The sequence below is a fragment of the Macaca mulatta genome, chromosome 15 (genome assembly GCF_049350105.2).
Source record: "Macaca mulatta isolate MMU2019108-1 chromosome 15, T2T-MMU8v2.0, whole genome shotgun sequence".
Taxonomy (NCBI): domain Eukaryota; kingdom Metazoa; phylum Chordata; class Mammalia; order Primates; family Cercopithecidae; genus Macaca; species Macaca mulatta.
This window is the reverse complement of record NC_133420.1, coordinates 35451515-35471696: the sequence shown is the minus strand read 5'-3', so window position 1 is coordinate 35471696 and position 20182 is coordinate 35451515.

Here is a 20182-nt window from a genome sequence, read left to right as displayed (position 1 = left end):
AGCTCATGGAGGCCTATGGTGAAAAGGAAACATCCTCAGATGAAAACTGGAAAGAAGCTTTCTGAGAAACTGCTTAGTGTTCTGTAAATTCATCTCACAAAATTGCATATTTCCCTTTAGAAGCCGTTAGCTAAGCCTGTTCTTGTGGAATTTGCAAAGTGATATTTGGAAGCCCATAGAGGGATATGGTGAAAAAGAAAATATATTCAGAGAAAAGTTGGAAAGAAGCTTTCTCAGAAACTGCTTTGTGATGTGTGACTTCCACTCACATAGTTACAGCTGTATTTCGTGGTTCTCTTTGCTTGCCTTATTTCTGTGGAATCTGGGAACTAATATTTCGGATCCCTTTGAAGTCTAGAGGGCCAAAGGAAATATCTTCCGATAACAAAGAGAAAGAAACTTTCTGAGAAACTCCTTTGTGTTCTGTGAAATCATCCCACAGAGTTACAGCTTTCCCCTCAAGAAGGCTTTCGCTAATACTTTTCTTGTGGAATTTGCAAATTGATATTTGGAAGCCCTGGAGAGCTATGGTGAAAAAGGAAATATCCACAGATGAAAACTGGAAAGAAGCTTTCTGAGAAACTGCTTAGTGTTCTTTTAATTCATCTCACAGAGTTACAGCTTTCCTCTCAAAGAAGCCGTTCGCTAAGCCTGTTCTTGTGGAATTTGCAAAGTGATATTTTAGAAGCCCATAGAGGGCAATGGTGAAAAAGAAAATATCCTCAGAGAAAACCTGGAAAGAAGCTTTCTAAGAAACTGCTTTGTGATGGGTGACTTCCACTCACAGAGTTACAGCTGTATTTCTTGGGTCTCTTTGCTAGCCTTATTTCTGTGGAATCTGCGAAGGGATATTTCGGATCCCTTTGAAGACTAGAGGGCCAAAGGAAATATCCTCTGATAAAAAAGAGAAAGCAACTTTCTGAGAAACTCCTTTGTGTTCTGTGAAATTATCTCACAGAGTTACAGCTTTCCCCTCAAGAAGCCTTTTGCTAAGACAGTTCTTGTGGAATTTGCAAACTGATATTTGGAGCCCATGGAGGGCTACGGTGAAAAAGGAAATTTCCTCAGGTGAAGACTGGAAAGAAGCTTTCTGAGAAACTGCTGAGTGTTCTGTTAATTCATCTCACAGAGTTACAGCTTTTCTCTCAAGAAGCCGTTCGGTAAGCCTGTTCTTGTGGAATGTGCAAAGTGATATTTGGAAGCCCATAGAGGGCAATGGTGAAAAAGAAAATATCCTCAGAGAAAACCTGGAAAGAAGGTTTTTCAGAAATTGCTTTGTGATGTGTGACTTCCACTCACAGAGTTACAGCTGTATTTCCTGGGTCTCTTTGGTAGCCTTATTTCTGTGGAATCTGAATAGGGATATTGCGGATCCCTTTGAAGACTAGAGGGCCAAAGGAAATATCTTCTGATAACAAAGAGAAAGCAACTTTCTGAGAAACTCCTTTGTGTTCTGTGAAATCATCTCACAGAGTTACAGCTTTCCCCTCAAGAAGCCTTTCGCTAAGACAGTTCTTGTGGAATTTGCAAACTGATATTTGGAGCCAAAGGAGGGCTACAGTGAAAAAGGAAATATCCTCAGATGAAAACTGGAAAGAAGCTTTCTGAGAAGCTGCTTAGTGTTCGTTTAATTCAACTCACAGAGTTACAGCTTTCCCTTCAAGAACAGTTCCCTAAGCCTGTTCTTGTGGAAATTGCAAAGTGATATTTGAAAGCCCATGGAGGGCTATGGTGAAAAAGGAAATATCCTCAGATGAAAACTGGAAAGAAGCTTTCTGAGAAACTGCTGAGTATTATGTTAATTCATCTCACAGAGTTACAGCTTTCCCCTCAAGAAACTGTTCCCTAAGCCTGTTCTTGTGGAATTCGCAAAGTGATATTTGGAAGCCCTTAGAGGGCTATGGTGAAAAAGAAAATATCCTCAGAGAAAACCTGGAAAGAAGCTTTCTGAGAAACTGCTTTGTGATATTTGACTTCCACTCACAGAGTTACAGCTGTATTTCATGAATCTGTTTGCTAGCCTTATTTCTGTGGAATCTGAGAACGGATATTTCGGATCCCTTTGAAGACTATAGGGTCAAAGGAAATATCCTCCGATAACAAAGAGAAAGAAACATTCTGAGAGACTCCTTTGTGTTCTCTGAAAACATTTCAGAGATTTACAGCTTTCCCGCAAGAAGCCTTTCGCTAAGACTGTTCTTGTGGAATTTACAAAGTGATATTTGGAAACCCATGGAGGGCTATGGTGAAAAAGGAAATATCCTAAGACGAAATCTGGAAAGAAGCTTTCTGAGAAACTGCTTAGTGTTCTGTTCATTCATCTCACAGAGTTACAGCTTTCCCCCTCAAGAAACCGCTTGCTAAGCCTGTTCTTGTGGAATTTGCAAAGTGATATTTGGAAGCCTGTAGAGGGCTATGGTGAATAAGAAAATATTCTCTGAGAAAACCTGAAAGAAGCTTTCTGAGAAAATGCTTTGTGATGTGTGACTTCCACTCACAGAGATACAGCGGTATTTCGTGGATCTGTTTGCGAGCCTTATTTCTGTGGAATCTGAGAACGGATATTTTGGATCCCATTGAAGACTAGAGGGCCAAAGAAATACCCTCCGATAACAAAGAGAAAGAAGCTTTCTGAGAAACTCCTTTGTGTTCCGTGAAATCATCTCACAGAGTTACAGCTTTCCCCTAAAGAAGCCTTTCGGTAAGACTGGTTTTGTGGAATTTGCAAAGTGATATTTAGAAGCCCATGGAGGGCTATGGTGAAAAAGGAAATATCCTCAGATGAAACCTGCAAAGAAGCTTTCTGAGAAACTGCTTAGTGTTCTGTCAATTCATCTCACAGAGTTACAGCTTTCCCCTCAAGAAGCCGTTCGCAAAGCCTGTTCTTGTGGAATTTGCAAAGTGATATTTGGAAACCATTGCAGGGCTACGGAGAAAAAGAAAATATCCTCAGAGAAAACCTGGAAAGAATCTTTCTGAGAAACTGCTTTGTGATGTGTGACTTCCACTCACAGAATTACAGCTGTGTTTCTTGGATCTCTTTGCTTGCCTTATTTCTGTGGATGTGAGAACGGATATTTCGGATCCCTTTGAAGTCTAGAGGGCCAAAGGAAATATTCTCTGATAACAAAGAGAAAGCAGCTGTCTGAGAAACTCCTTTGTGGTCTATGAAATCATCTCACAGAGTTACAACTTTCCCCTCAAGAAGCCTTTCGCTAAGAGTGATCTTGGGGAATTTGCAAAGTGATATTTGGAAGCCCATGGAGGGCTATGCTGAAAAAGGAAATATCCTCAAATAAAAAGTGGAAAGAAGCTTTCTGAGAAACTGCTTTGTGTTGTTTGACTTCAACTCACAGAGTTAGAGCTGTATTTCATGGGTCTGTTTGCTAGTCTTATTTCTGTGGAATGTCAGAACGTATATTTAGGATCCCTTTGAACTCTAGAAGGGCAAAGGAAATATCCTCCGATAACAAAGATAAAGAAGCTTTCTGAGAATCTCCTTTGTGTTCTGTGAAATCATCTCACAGAGTTACAGCTTTCCCGTCAAGAAGCCTTTCGCTAAGACTGTTCTTGTGGAATTTGCAAAGTGATATTTGGAAGCCCATGGAGGGATACGGTGAAAAAGAAAATGTCCTCAGAGAAAAACTGTAAAGAATCTTTCTGAGAAACTGCTTTGTGATTTGTGATTTCCACTCACAGAGTTTCAGCTTTATTTCGTGGATGTGTTTGCCAGCCTTATTTCTGTGGATTCTGAGACCGGATATTTCGGATCCCTTTGAAGATTATAGGGCCAAAGGAAATATCCTCCAATAACAAAGAGAAAGAAGCTTTCTGAGAAACTCCTTTGTGTTCTGTGAAATCATCTCACAGAGTTACAGCTTTCCCCTCAAGAAGCCTTTCGCTAAGACAGTTCTTGTGGAATTGGCAAAGTGATATTTGGAAGCCCATGGAGGGCTATGGTGAAAAAGAAAATATCCTCAGATGAACACTGGAAAGAAGCTTTTTGAAACTGCTTAGTGTTCTGCTAAATCATCTCACAGAGTTATAGCTTTCCCTTAAGAAATCGTTCGCAAAACCTGTTCTTGTGGAATTTGCAAAGTGATACTTCGAAACCCATAGAGGGCTAGGGTGAAAAAGAAGATATCCTCAGAGAAAACTTAGAAAGAAGCTTTCTAGAAACTGCTTAGTGTTCTGTTAATTCATCTCACAGGGTTACATGTTTCCCCTCAAAAAACCGTTCCCTAAGCATGTTCTTGTGGAATTTGCAAAGTGATATTTGGAAGCCCATAGAGGGCTACGGTGAAAAAGAAAATATCCTCAGAGAAAAGTTGGAAAGAAGCTTTCTGAGAAACTGCTTTGTGATGTGTGACTTCCTCTCACAGAGTTACAGCTGTATTTCGAGGATCTGTTTGCTAGCCTTATTTATGTGGAATCTGACAACGGATATTTCGGATCCCTATGAAGACTATAGGGCCAAAGGAAATATCCTCCGATAACAAAGAGAAAGAAGCTTACTGAGAAACTCCTTTGTGTTCTGTGAAATCGTCTCACAGATTTACAGCTTTTCCCTCAAGAAGCCTTTAGCTAAGACTGTTCTTGTGGAATTTGCAAAGAGATATTAGGAAGTCCATGGAGGGCTATGGTGAAAAATGAAATATCCTTAGATTAAAACTGGCAAGAAGATTTCTGAGAAACTGCTTAGTGTTCTGTTAATTTATCTCACAGAGTTTCAGATTTCCCCTCAAGACGCCGTTAGCTAAGCCTGTTCTTGTGGAATTTGCAAAGTGATATTTGGAAGCCCATAGAGGGCTATGGTGAAAAAGAAAATATCCTCAGAGAAAACCTGGAAAGAAGCTTTCTGAGAAACTGCTTTGTGATGTGTGACTTCCACTCACAGAGTTACAGCTGTATTTCGTGAATCTGTTTGCTAGCCTTATTTCTGTGGAATCTGAGAACGGATATTTCGGATCCCTTTGAAATCTAGAAGGCCAAAGGAAATATCTTCCGATAACAAAGATAAAGAAGCTTTCTGAGAATCTCCTTTGTGTTCTGTGAAATCATCTCACAGAGTTAAAGCTTTCCTCTCAAGAAGCCTTTCGCTAAGACTGTTCTTGTGGAAATTGCAAAGTGATATTTGGAAGCCCTTGGAGGGCTACGGTAAAAAAGAGAATGTCCTCAGAGAAAAACTGGAAAGAACCTTTCTGAGAAACTGCTTTGTGATTTGTGATTTCCACTCACCGAGTTACAGCTGTGTTTCGTGGATCTGTCTGCTAGCCTTATTTCTGTGGAATATGAGACCGGATATTTCGGATTCCTTTGAAGATTACAGGGCCAAAGGAAATATCCTCCGGTAACAAAGAGAAAGTAGCTTTCTGAGAATCTCCTTTGTGTTCTGTGAAATCATCTCACAGAGTTATAGCTTTCCCCTCAAGAAGCCTTTCGCTAAGACTGTTCTTGTGGAATTTGCAAAGTGATATTTGGAAGCCCATGGAGGGCTATGGTGAAAAAGGAAATATCCTCAGATGAAAACTGGAAAGAAGCTTTCTGAGAAACTGCTTAGTGTTCTGTTAATTCATCTCTCAAAGTTACAGCTTTTCCCTCAAGAATCCGTTCGCTAAGCCTTTTCTTGTGGAATTTTCAAAGTGATATTTGGAAGCCCAGAGAGGACTACGGCGAAAAAGAAAATATCCTCAGAGAAAACCTGGAAAGAAGATTTCTGAGAAACTGATTTGAGAGTTTGATTTCCCCTCACAGAGTTACAGCTGTATTTCTTGGATCTCTTTGCTAGCCTTATTTCTGTGGAATCTGAGAACCGATATTTCGGATCCCTTTGAAGACTATAGGGAGCAAGGAAATTTCCTCCGATAACAAAGAGAAAGAAGCTTTCTGAGAAACTTCTTACTGTTCGGTGAAATCATCTCACAGAGTTACAGCTTTCCCCTCAAGAAGCCTTTCGCTGAGCCTGTTCTTGTGGAATTTGCAAAGTGATATTTCGATGGTCATAGAGGGCTACTGTGAAAAAGGAAGTATCCTCAGATGAAATCTGGAAAGAAGATTTCTGAGAAACTGCTTAGTGTTCTCTTAATTCATCTCACAGAGTTACAGCTTTCCTCTCAAGAAGCTGTTCGCCAAGCCTGTTCTTGTGGATTTGCAAAGTGATATTTGGAAGCCCATAGAGGGCTATGATGAAATGAAAACAACCTCAGAGAAAAACTGGAAAGAAGCTTTCTGAGAAACTGCTTTGTGATGTGTGACTTCCACTCACAGAGTTACATTTGTATTTCGTGGATCTGTTTGCTAGCCTTATTTCTGTGGAATGTGCGACCTGATACTTCGGATCCCTTTGAAGACTATAGGGCCAATGGAAATATCCTCCGATAACAAAGAGAAAAGAAGTTTTCTGAGAAACTTCTTTGTGTTCTGTGAAATCACCTCACAGAGTTACAGCTTTCCCCTCAAGAAGCCTTTCGCTAAGCCTGTTGTTGTGGAATTTTGAAAGTGATATTTCGATGCCCTTAGAGGGCAACGGTGAAAAAGGAAATATCCTCAGATGAAATCTGGAAAGAAGTTTTCTGAGAAACTGCTTAGTGTTCTGTTAATTCATCTCACAGAGTTACAGCTTTTCCCTCCAGAAGCCGTCCGCTAACCCTGTTTTTGTGTAATTTGCAAAGTGATATTTGGAAGCCCCGAGAGTGCTATGGTGAAAAAGAATATATCCGCAGAGAAAAACTGGAAAGAAACTTTCTGAGAAACTGCTTTTTGATGTGTGACTTCCACTCACAGATTGACATCTGTATTTCGTGGATCTGTTTGCTAGCTTTATTTCTGTGGAATCTGGGAACTGATATTTGGGATTTCTTTGAAGAGTATAGGGCCAAAGGCAATATCCTCCGATAACAAAGAGAAAGAAGCTTTCTGAGAATCTTCTTTGTGTTCTGTGAAATCATCTCACAGAGTTACAGCTTTTCCCTCAAGAAGCCGTTCGCTAAGCCTGTTTTTGTGGAATTTTCAAAGTGATATTTGGAAGCCCAGAGAGGGCTATGGTGGAAAAGAAAATATCCTCAGAGATAAACTGGAAAGAAGCTTTCTGAGAAACTGCTTTGTGATATGTGAGTTGCACTCACAGAGTTACATCTGTATTTCGTGGATCTGTTTGCTAGCCTTGTTTCTGTGGAGTGTGAGAACTGATATTTCGGATCCCTTTGAAGACTATAGGGCCAAAGGAAATATCCTCCGATAACAAAGAGAAAGAAGCTTTCTGAGAAACTTCTTTGTGTTCGGTGAAGTCATCTCACAGAGTTACAGCTTTCCCCTCAAGAAGCTTTTCGCTGAGCCTGTTCTTGCGGAATTTGCAAAGTGATATATCGATGTCTATAGAGGGCTACGGTGAAAAAGGAAATATCCTCAGATGAAATCTGGAAAGAAGCTTTCTGAGAAACTGCTTAGCGTTCTGTTAATTCATCTCACAGAGTTACAGCTTTCCCCTCAAGAAGCCGTTCGCTTAGCCTGTTCTTGTGGAATTTTTAAAGTGATATTTGGAAGCCCATAGAGGGCTATGGTGAAAAAGAAAATATCCTCAGAGAAAAACTGGAAAGAAGCTTTCGGAGAAACTGCTTTGTGATGTGTGACTTCCACTCACAGATTTACGTCTGTCTTTCTTGTATCGGTTTGATATCTTTATTTCTGTGGAATCTGGAACCTGATGTTTGGGATTCCTTTGAAGACTATAGGGGCAAAGGAAATATCCTCCGATAACAAAGAGAAAGAAGCTTTCTGAGAAACTTCTTTGTGTTCTGTGAAATCATCTCACAGAGTTACAGCCTTTTCCTCAAGAAGCCGTTCGCTAAGCTTGTTCTTGTGGAATTTGCAAAGTGATATTTGGAAGCCCATAGAGGGCTATGGTGAAAAAGAAAATATCGTCAGAGAAAAACTGGAAAGAAGCTTTCTGAGAAACTGCTTTGTGATGTGTGACTTCCACTCACAGAGTTACATCTGTCTTTCGTGGATCTGTTTGCAATCCTTATTTCTGTGGTAACTGAGAACCGATATTTCGGATCACTTTGAAGACTATAGGGACAAAGGAAATATCCTCCGATAACAAAGACAAAGAAGCTTTCTGAGAAAGTTTTTGTGTTAGGTGAAATCATCTCACAGAGTTACAACTTTCCCTTCAAGAAGCCTTTCGCTGAGCCTGTTCTTGTGGAATTTGCAAAGTGATATTTCGATGGTCATAGAGGGCTACTGTGAAAAAAGAAGTATCCTCAGATGAAATCTGGAAAGAAGCTTTCTGAGAAACTGCTTAGTGTTCTGTTAATTCATCTCACAGAGTTACAGCTCTCCCCTCAAGAAGCTGTTTGCTAAGCCTGTTCTTGTGGAATTTGCGAAGTGATATTTGGAAGCCCATAGAGGGATATGGTGAAAAAGAAAATATCCTCAGAGAAAAACTGGAAAGAAGCTTTCTGAGAAACTGGTTTGTGACGTGTGACTTCCACTCAAAGAGTTACATATGTATTACGGGGATCTGTTTGCTAGCCTTATTTCTGTGGAATTTGCGAACTGATACTTCGGATCCCTTTGAAGACTATAGGGCCAAAGGTAATATCCTCCGATAACAAAGAGAAAGAAGTTTTCTGAGAAACTTCTTTGTGTTCTGTGAAATCATCTCACAGAGTTACAGCTTTCCCTTCAAGAAGCCTTTCGCTAAGCCTGTTCTCGTGGAATTTGCAAAGTGACATTTCGTTGCCCATAGAGGGCAACGGTGAAAAAGGAAATATCCTCAGATGAAATTTGGAAAGAAGTTTTCTGAGAAACTGCTCATTGTTCTGTTAATTCATCTCACAGAGTTACAGCTTTCCCCTCAAGAAGCGGTTCGCTAAGCCTGTTCTTGTGGAATTTGCAAAGTGATATTTGGAAGCCCCAAGAGGGCTATGGTGAAAAAGACAATATCCTCAGAGAAAACCTGGAAAGAAGCTTTCTGAGAAACTGGTTTGTGATGTGTGACTTCCACTCACAGAGTTACATCTGTCTTTCCTGGATTTGTTTGCTAGCCTTATTTCTGTGGAATCTGAGAACTGATATTTCGGATCCCTTTGAACAGTATAGGGCCAAAGGAAATATCCTCCGATAACAAAGAGAAAGAAGTTTTCTGAGAAACTTCTTAGTGTTCTGTGAAATCATCTCAGAGAGTTACAGCTTTCCCCTCCAGAAGCCTTTCGCTAAGCCTGTTCTTGTGGAATTTGCAAAGTGATATTTCGATGTACATAGAGGGCAACGGTGAAAAAGGAAATATCCTCAGATGAAATCTGGAAAGAAGCTTTCTGAGAAACTGCTTAGTGTTCTTTTAATTCATCTCAGAGAGTTACAGATTTACCCTCAAGAAGCCGTTCGTTAAGCCTGTTCTTGTGGAATTTGCAAAGTGATATTTGGAAGCCCATAGAAGGCTGTGGTGAAAAAGAAAATATCCTTAGAGAAAAACTGGAAAGAAGCTTTCTGAATAACTGCTTTGTGATGTGTGACTTCCACTCACAGATTTACATCTGTATTTCCTGGATCTGTTTGTTAGCCTTATTTCTGGGGAATCTGAGAACTGATATTTGGGATCCCTTTGAAGACTATAGGGCCAAAGGAAATATCCTACGATAACAAAGAGACAGAAGCTTTCTGCGAAACTTCTTTGTGTTTTGTGAAATCATCTCACAGAGTTACAGCTTTCCCCTCAAGAAGCCTTTCGCTAAGACTGTTCTTGTGGAATTATCAAAGTGATATTTCGATGCCCATAGAGGGCAACGGTGAAAAAGGAAATATCCTCAGATGAAATCTGGAAAGAAGCTTTCTGTGAAACTTTAGTGTTCTGTTAATTCATCTCACAGAGTTACAGCTTTCCCCTCAAGAAGCCGTTCGCTAAGCCTGTTCTTGTGGAATTTGCAAAGCGATATTTGGAAGCCCATAGAGGGCTAGGGTGAAAAAGAAAATATCCTCAGAGAAAAATTGGAAAGAAGCTTTCTGAGAAACTGCTTTGTGATGTGTGACTTCCACTCACAGAGTTACATCTGTCTATCTTGGATCTGTTTCCTAGCTTTATTTCTGTGGAATCTGGGAACTGATATTTGGGATTCCTTTGAAGACTTCAGGGGCAAAGGAAATATGCTCCGATTACAAAGAGAAAGAAGCTTTCTGAGAAACTTCTTTGTGTTCTGTGAAATCATCTCACCGAGGTTCAGCTTTTCCCTCAAGAAGCCGTTCGCTAAGCCTGTTCTTGTGGAATTTTCAAAGTGATATTTGGAAGCCTATAGAGGGCTCTGGTGAAAAAGAAAATATCCTCAGAGAAAAACTGGAAAGAAGCTTTCTGAGAAACTACTTTGTGATATGTGACTTCCACTCACAGAGTTACATCTGTATTTCCTGGATCTGTTTGCTAGCCTTATTTCTGTGGAATCTGAGAACTGATATTTCGAATCCCTTTGAAGACTATTGGGCCAAAGGAAATATCCTCCGATAACAAAGAGAAAGAAGCTTTCTGAGAAACTTCTTTGTGTTCTGTGAAATCATCTCACAATTTACAGCTTTCCCCTCAAGAAGCCTTTCGCTGAGCCTGTTCTTGTGGAATTTGCAAAGTGATATTTCGATGACCCTAGAGGGCTACGGTGAAAATGGAAATATCTTCAGATGAAATATGGAAAGAAGCTTTCTGAAAAACTGCTTAGTGTTCTGTTAATTCATCTCACAGAGTTACAGCTTTCCCCTCAAGAAGCCGTTCGCTAAGCCTGTTCTTGTGGAATATGCAAAGTGATATTTGGAAGCCCCTAGGGGGCTATGGTGAAAAAAAAAATATCTTGAGAGAAAAACTGGAAAGAAGCTTTCCGAGAAACTGCTTTGGATGTGTGACTTCCACTCACAGAGTTACATCTGTCTTTCGTGGATCTGTTTGCTAGCCTTATTTCTGTGGAATCTGAGAACTGATATTTCGTATCCCTTTCAAATCTATAGGGCCTAAGGAAGTATCCTCCAATAAAAAGAGAAAGAAGCTTTCTGAGAAACTTCTTTGTGTTCTTTGACATCATCTCACAGAGTTACAGCTTTCCTCTCAAGAAGCCTTTCCCTGAGCCTGTTCTTGTGGAATTTGAAAAGTGATATTTCGATGCCCATAGCGGGCTAAGGTGAAAAAGGAAATATCCTCAGAAGAAATCCGGAAAGAACCTTTCTGAGAAACTGCTTAATGTTCTGTTAATTCGTCTCACAGAGTTACACTTTCCCCTCAAGAAGCGGTTCGCTAAGCCTCTTCTTGTGGAATTTGCAAAGTGATATTTGGAAGCCCATAGAGGGCTAGGGTGAAAAAGAAAATATCCTCAGAGAAAAACTGGAAGGAAGCTTTCTGAGAAACTGCTTTGTGATGTGTGACTTCCACTCACAAAGTTACATCTGTCTTTCGTGGATCTGTTTGATAGCCTTATTTCTGTGGAATCTGAGAACTGATATTTCGGATCTCTTTGAAGACTTTAGGGCCAATGGAAATATCCTCTGATAACAAAGAGAAAGAAGCTTTCTGAGAAACTTCTTTGTGTTCTGTGAGATTTTCTCACAGAGGTACAGCTTTTCCCTCAAGAAGCCGTTCGCTAAGCGTGTTCTTGTGGAATTTTCAAAGTGATATTTGGAAGCCCTTAGAGGGTTATGCTGAAAAAGAAAATATCGTCAGAGAAAAACTGGAAAGAAGGTTTGTGAGAAACTGCTTTGTGATATGTGACTTCAACTCACAGAGTTACATCTGTATTTCGTGGATCTGTTTGCTAGCCTTATTTCTGTGGAATCTGAGAATTGATATTTCCGATCCCTTTGAAGACTATAGGGCCAAAGGAAATATCCTCCGATAACAAAGAGAAAGAAGCTTTTAGAGAAACTTCTTTGTGTTCTGTGAAATCATCTCACAGAGTTACAGCTTTCCCCTCAAGGAGACTTTCCCTAAGCCTGTTCTTGTGGAATTTGCAAAGTGATATTTCGTTGCCGTAGAGGGCAGCGGTGAAAAAGGAAATATCCTCAGATGAAATTTGGAAAGAAGTTTTCTGAGAAACTGCTTAGTGTTCTGTTAATTAATCTCACAGATTTACCGCTTTCCCCTCAAGAAGCGGTTCGCTAAGCCTGTTCTTGTGGAATTTGCAAAGTGATATTTGGAAGCCCATAGAGGGCTACGGTGAAAAAGAAAATATCCTCAGAGAAAAACTGGAAAGAAGCTTTCTGAGAAAATGCTTTGTGATGTGTGACTTCCACTCCAGAGTTACGGCTGTATTTCGTGGATCGGTTTGCTAGCTTTATTTCTGTTGAATCTGGGAACTGATATTTGGGATTCCTTAGAAGACTATAGGGCCAAAGGAAATATCCTCCGATAACAAAGAGAAAGAAGTTTTCTGAGAAACTTCTTTGTGTTCTGTTAAATCATCTCACAGAGTTGCAGCTTTCCCCTCAAGAAGCCTTTCGCTGAGCTTGTTCTTGTGGAATTTGCAAAGTGATATTTCGATGCCCATAGAGGGCTACGGTGAAAAAGGAAATATCCTCAGATGAAATCTGGAAAGAAGCTTTCTGAGAAACTGCTTAGTGTTCTGTTAATTCATCTCACAGAGTCACAGGTTTCCCCTCAAGAAGCCGTTCGCTTAGCCTGTTCTTGTGGAATATGCAAAGTGATGTTTGGAAGCACATACCGGGCTATGGTGAAGAAGAAAATATCCTTAGAGAAAAACTGGAAAGAAGCTTTCTGAGAAACTGCTTTGTGATGTGTGACTTCCACTCACAGAGTTACATCTGTCTTTTTTGGATCTGATTGCTAGCCTTATTTCTGTGGAATCTGAGAACTGATATTTCGGATCCCTTTAACAGTATAGGTCCAAAGGAAATATCCTCCGATAACAAAGAGAAAGAAGTTTTCTGAGAAACTTCTTTGTGTTCTGTGAAATCATCTCAGAGAGTTACAGCTTTCCCCTCAAGAAGCCTTTCGCTAAGCCTGTTCTTGTGGAATTTGCAAAGTGATATTTCGATGCCCATAGAGGGCAACGGAGAAAAAGGAAATGTCCTCAGATGAAATCTGGAAACAAGCTATCTGAGAAACTGCTTAGTGTTCTGTTAATTCATCTCACAGAGTTACAGTTTTCCCCACAAGAAGCGGTTCGCTAAGCTTGTTCTTGTGGAATTTGCAAAGTGATATTTGGAAGCCCGTAGAGGGCTATGGTGAAAAAGAAAATATCCTCAGAGAAAAATTGGAAAGAAGCTTTCTGAGAAACTGCTTTGTGATGTGTGACTTCCACTCACAGAGTTACGTCTGTATTTCGTGGATCGGTGTGCTAGCTTTATTTCTGTGGAATCTGGGAAGTGATATTAGGGATTCCTTTGATGACTATAGGGGCAAAGGAAATATGCTCCGATAACAAAGAGAAAGAAGCGTTCTGAGAAACTTCTTTGTGTTCTGTGAAATCATCTCACAGAGTTACAGCATTTTCCTCAAGAAGCCGTTCGCTAAGCCTGTTCCTGTGGAATTTTCAAAGTGATATTTGGAAGCCCATAGAGGGCTCTGGTGAAAAAGAAAATATCCTCAGAGAAAAACTGGAAAGAAGCTTTCTGAGAAACTGTTTTGTGATATGTGACTTCCAGTCACAGAGTTACATCTGTATTTCGTGGATCTGTTTGCTCGCCTTATTTCTGTGGAATCTGAGAACTGATATTTTGGATCCCGTTGAAGACTATAGGGCCAAAGGAAATATCCTCCGATAACAAAGAGAAAGAAGCTTTCAGAGAAACTTCTTTGTGTTCTGTGAAATCATCTCACAGAATTACAGATTTCCCTCAAGAAACCTTTCGCTAAGACATTTCTTGTGAAATTCGCAAAGTGATATTTGGAAGCCCATAGAGGGCTGTGGTCAAAAAGAAAATATCCTCAGAGAAAAACTGGAAAGAAGCTTTCTGAGAAACCGCTTTGTCATGTGAGACTTCCACTCAGAGAGTTAGATCTGTATTTCGTGGATCTCTTTGCTAGCCTTATTTCTGTGGAATCTGAGAACAGATACTTCGGATCCCTTTGAAGACTATAGGGCCAATGGAAATATCCTCCGATAACAAAGAGAAAGAAGCTTTCTGAGAAACTTCTTTGTGTTCTGTGAAATCATCTCACAGAGTTACTGCTTTCCCCTCAAGAAGCCTTTCGCTAAGACAGTTCTTGTGGAATTTGCAAAGTGGTATTTGGAAGACCATAGAGGGCTATGGTGAAAAAGGAAATATCCTCAGATGAAAACTCGAAAGAAGCTTTCTGAGAAACTGCTTAGTGTTATGTTAATTCATCTCACAGTGTTACAGATTTCCCCTCAAGAAGCCGCTCACTAAGCCTGTTCTTGTAAATTCGCAAAGTGATATTTGGAAGCCCATAGAGGGCTATGGTGTAAAAGAAAATATCCTCAGAGAAAAACTGGAAAAAAGCTTTCTGAGAAACTGCTTTGTGATGTGTGACTTCCACTCACAGAGGTACATCTATGTTTCGTGTATCTCTTTGCTAGCCTTATTTCTGTGGAATCTGAGAACAGATATTTCGGATCCCTTTGAAGAGTATAGGGGCAAAGGAAATATCCTCCGAAAAGAAAGAGTAAGGAGCATTCTGAGAATCTTCTTTGTGTTCTGTGAAATCATCTCACAGAGTTACAGCTTTCCCCACAAGGAGCCTTTCGCTAAGACAGTTCTTGTGGAATTTGCAAAGTGGTATTTGGAACACCATAAAGGGCTATGATGAAAAAGGAAATATCCTCAGATGAAAACTCGAAAGAAGCTTTCTGAGAAACTGCTTAGTGTTCTGTTAATTCATCTCACAGAGTTACATCTGTATTTGGTGGATCTCTTTGCTAGCCCTATTTCTGTGGAATCTGAGAACAGATATTTCGGATCCCTTTTAATATTATAGGGCCAAAGGAAATATCCTCCGAAAAGAAAGAGTAAGGAGCATTCTGAGAATCTTCTTTGTGTTCTGTGAAATCATCTCACAGAGTTACAGCTTTCCCCACAAGGAGCCTTTCGCTAAGACAGTTCTTGCGGAATTCGCAAAGTGATATTTGGAAGCCCATAGATGGTTATGGTGAAAAAGAAAATATCCTCAGAGAAAAACTGGAAAGAAGCTTTCTGAGAATCTGCTTTGTGATGTGTGACTTCCACTCACAGAGTTACATCTGTATTTCGTTGATCTCTTTGCCAGCCTTATTTCTGTGGAATCTGAGAACAGATATTTCGGATCCCTTTTAATATTATAGGGCCAAAGGAAATATCCTCCGATAACAAAGAGAAAGAAGATTTCTGAGAAACTTCTTTGTGTTCTGTGAAATCATCTCACAGAGTTACAGCTTTCCCCTCAAGAAGCCTTTCGCTATGACAGTTCTTGTGGAATTTGTAAAGTGATATTTGGAAGCCCATAGAGGGCTATGGTGAAAAAGAAAATATCCTCAGAGAAAAACTGGAAAGAAGCTTTCTGAGAAACTGGTTTGTGATGTGTGACTTCCACTCACAGAGTGACAGCTTTCCCCTCAAGAAGCCGCTCCCTAAGCCTGTTCTTGTTGAATTCGCAAAGTGATATTTGGAAGCCCCTGGAGGGCTACGGAGAAAAAGAAAATATCCTCAGAGAAAAACTGGAAAGAAGCTTTCTGAGAAACTGCTTTGTGACGTGTGACTTCCACTCACAGAATTACATCTGTATTTCTTGGATCTCTTTGCTAACCTTATTTCTGTGGAATCTGAGAACAGATTTTTAGGATCCCTTTGAAGACTATAGGGCCAAAGGAAATATCCTCCGATAACAAAGAAGCTGTCTGAGAAACTTCTTTGTGTTCTGTGAAATCATCTCACAGAGTTACAGCTTTCCCCTCAAGAAGCCTTTGGTTAAGACAGTTCTTGGGGAATTTGCAAAGTGATATTTGGAAGCCCATAGAGGGCTACGGTGTAAAAGCAAATATCCTCAGATGAAATCTGGAAAGAAGCTTTCTGAGAAACTGCTTAGTGTTCTCTTAATTCATCTCACAGAGTTATAGCTTTCCCCTACAAGAAGCCGCTCGCTAAGCCTGTTCTTGTGGAATTCTCAAAGTGATATTTGGAAGCCCATAGAGGTCTATGGTGAAAAAGAAAATATCCTCAGAGAAAAACTGGAAAGAAGCTTTCTGAGAAACTGCTTTGTGATGTGTGACTTCCATTCACAGAGTTACATCTGTATTCCGTGGATCTCGTTGCTAGCCTTATTTCTGTGGAATCTGAGAACAGGTATTTCGCAACATTTAGAAGACTATAGGGCCAAAGGAAATATCCTCCGATAACAAAGAAAAAGAAGTTTTCTGAGAAACTTCTTTGTGTTCTGTGAAATTATCTCACAGAGTTACAGCTTTTCCCTCAAGAAGCCTTTCGCTAGACAGTTCTTGTGGAATTTGCAAAGTGATATTTGGAAGCCCCTAGAGGACTACGGTGATAAAGGAAATATCTTCAGGTGAAATCTGGAAAAAAGCTTTCTGAGAAGCTGCTTAATGTTCTGTTAAATCACCTCACAGAGTTACAGCTTTCCCCTCAAGAAGCCGCTCCCTAAGCCTGTTCTTGTGGAATTTGCAAAGTGATATTTGGAAGCCCTTAGAGGGCTATGGTGAAAAAGAAAATATCCACAGAGAAAAACTGGAAAGAAGCTTTATGAGACTGCTTTGTGATGTGTGACTTCCACTCACAGAGTTATATCTGTATTTCGTGGATCTCTTTGCTAGCCTTATTTCTGTGGAATCTGAGAACTGATATTTCGAATCCCTTTGAAGACTATAGGGCCAAAGAAAATATCCTCCAATAACAAAGAGAAAGAAGCTTCCTGAGAAACTTCTTTGTGCTCTGTGAAATCATCTCACAGAGTTACTGCTTTCACTAAAGAAGCCTTTCGCTAAGACAGTTATTGTGCAATTCGCAAAGTGATATTTGGAAGCACCTAGAGGGCTATGGTGAAAAAGAAAATATCCTCAGAGAAAAACTGGAAAGAGGCTTTCTCAGAAACTCCTTGGTAATGTGTGACTTCAACTCACAGAGTTATATCTGTGTTTCGTGGATCTGTTTGCTACCTTTATTTCTGTGGAATCTGAGAACAGATATTTCGGATCCCTTTGAAGAATATAGGGCCAAAGGAAATATCCTCCGGTAACAAAGAGAAAGAAGCTTTCTGAGAAACTTCTTTGTCTTCTGTGAAATCATCTCACAGAGTTACAGCTTTCCCCTCAAGAAGCCTTTCGCCAAGACAGTTCTTGTGGAATTTGCAAAGTGATATTAGGAAGCACTTAGAGGGCTACGGTGAAAAAGGAAATATCCTCAGATGAAATCTGGAAAGAAGCTTTCTGAGAAACAGCCTAGTGGTCTGTTGATTCATCTCAGAGAGTTACAGCTTTCCCATCAAGAAGCCGCTCGCTAAGATGTTCTTGTGGAATTCGCAAAGGAATATTTGGAAGCCCTTAGAGGGCTATGGTGAAAAGGAAAATATCCTCAGAGAAAAACTGGAAAGAATCTTTCTGGGAAACTCCCTTGTGATGTGTGACTTCCACTCACAGAGTTACATTTTTATTTCGTGGATCTGTTTGCTAGCCTTATTTCTGTGGAATCTGAGAACAGATATTTCGGATCCCTTTGAAGACTATAGGGCCAAAGGAAATATCCTCCGATAAAAAGAGAAAGAAGCTTTCTGAGAAACTTCTTTGTGTTCTGTGAAATCATCTCACAGAGTTACAGCTTTCCCCTCAAGAAGCCTTTCGCTATGACAGTTATTGAGGAATTCGCAAAGTGATATTTGGAAGCCCATAGAGGGCAACGGTGAAAAAGGAAATATCCTCAGATGAAATCTGGAAAGAAGCTTTCTGAGAAACTGCTTAGTGTTCTTTTAATTCAGCTCACAGAGGTACAGCTTTCCCCTCAAGATGCCGCTCGCTAAGCCTGTTCTTGTGGAATTCGCAAAGGGATATTTGGAAGCCCATAGAGGGCTATGGTGAAAAAGAAAATATCCTCAGAGAAAAACTGGAAAGAAGCTTTCTGAGAAACTGCTTTGTGATATGTGACTTCCACTCACAGAGTTACATCTGTATTTCGTGGATCTGTTTGCTAGCCTTATTTCTGTGGAATCTGAGAACAGATATTTCGGATCCCTTTGAAGACTATAGGGCCAAAGGAAATATCATCCGATAATGAACAGAAAGAAACTTTCTGAGAAACTTCTTTGTGTTCTGTGAAATCATCTCACAGAGTTACAGCTTTCCCCTCAAGAAGCCTTTCGCTAAGACAGTTCTTGTGGAATTTGCAAAGTGATATTTGGAAGCCCATAAGGGCTATGGTGAAAAAGGAAATATCCTCAGATGAAATCTGGAAAGAAGCTTTCTGAGAAACTTCTTAGTGTTCTGCTAATTCATCTCACCCAGTTACAGCTTTCCCCTCAAGAAGCCGCTCTCTAAGCCTGTTCTTCTGGAATTCGCAAAGTGATATTTGGAATCCCTTAGAGGGCTATGGTGAAAAAGAAAATATCCTCGGGGAAAAACTGGAAAGAAGCTTTCTGAGACACCTCTTAGTGATGTGTGACTTCCACTCACAGAGTTACGTCTCTATATCGTGGATCTCTTTGCTAGCCGTATTTCTGTGGAATCTGAGAACAGATATTTCGGATCCCTTTGAAGAGTATAGGGCCAAAGGAAATTTCCTCCGATAACAAAGAGAAAGAAGCTTTCTGAGAAACTTCTTTGTGTTCTGTGAAATCATCTCACAGAGTTACAGCTTTCCCCTCAAGAAGCCTTTCGCTAAGACAGTTCTTGTGGAATTTGCAAAGTAATATTTGGATGCCCTTAGAGGGCTATGTTGAAAAAGGAAATATCCTCAGATGAAATTTGGAAAGAAGCTTTCTGAGAAACTGCTTAGTGTTTTGTTAATTCATCTCACAGAGTTAAAGCTTTCACTTCAAGAAACCGCTTGCTAAGCCTGTTCTTGAGGAATTCGCCAAGGGATATTTGGAAGCCAATAGAGGACTAGGGTGAAAAAGAAAATATCCTCAGAGAAAAACTGGAAAGAAGCTTTCTGAGAAACTGCTTTGTGATGTGTGACTTCCACTCACAGGGTTACATATGTATTTCGTGGAACTCTTTGCTAGCCTTATTTCTGTGGAAACTGAGAACTGATATTTCGGATCCCTTTGAAGACAATAGGGCCAAAGGAAATATCCTCTGATAACAAAGAGAAAGAAGGTGTCTGAGAAATTTCTTTGTGTTCTGTGAAATCATCTCACAGAGTTAAAGCTTTCCCCTCAAGAAGCCTTTCGCTAAGACAGTTCTTGTGGAATTGGCAAAGTGATATTTGGAAGCCCATAGAGGGCTATGGTGAAAAAGGAAGTATCCTCACAGAAAAACTGGAAAGAACCTTTATGAGAATCTGCTTTGTGATGTGTGACTTCCACTCACAGAGTTACATCTGTATTTCGTGGATCTCTTTGCTAGCCTTATTTTTGTGGAATCTGAGAACAGATATTTCGGATCCCTTTGAAGACTATAGGGCCAAAGGAAATATCCTACGATAACAATGAGAAAGAATCTTTCTGAGAAACTCTTCGTGTTCTGTGAAATCATCTCACAGAGTTACAGTTTTCCCCTCAAGAAGCCTTTCGCTAAAACAGTTCTTGTGGAATTGGCAAAGTGATATTTGGAAGCCCAAAGAAGGCTATGGTGAAAAAGGAAATATCCTCAGATTAAATCTGGAAAGAAGCTTTCTGAGAAACTGCTTAGTGTTCTGTTAATTCATCTCACAGAGTTACAGCTTTCCCCTCAAGAAGCCGCTTGCTAAGCCTGTTCTTGTGGAATTCGCAAAGTGATATTTGGAAGCCCACAGAGGAGTATGGTGAAAAAGAAAACATAATCAGAGAAAAACTGGAAAGAATCTTTCTGAGAAACTGCTTTGTGATGTGTGACTTCCACTCACAGAGTTACATCTGTATTTCGTAGATTTCTTTGCTAGGCTTAATTCTATGGAATCTGAGAACAGATATTTCGGATCCCTTTGAAAACTATAGGACCAAAGGAAATATCCTCCGATAACAAACAGAAAGAAGCTTTCTGAGAAACTTCTTTGAGTTCTGTGAAATCATCTCTCACAGTTACAGCTTTCCTCTCAAGAACCCTTTCGCTAAGAC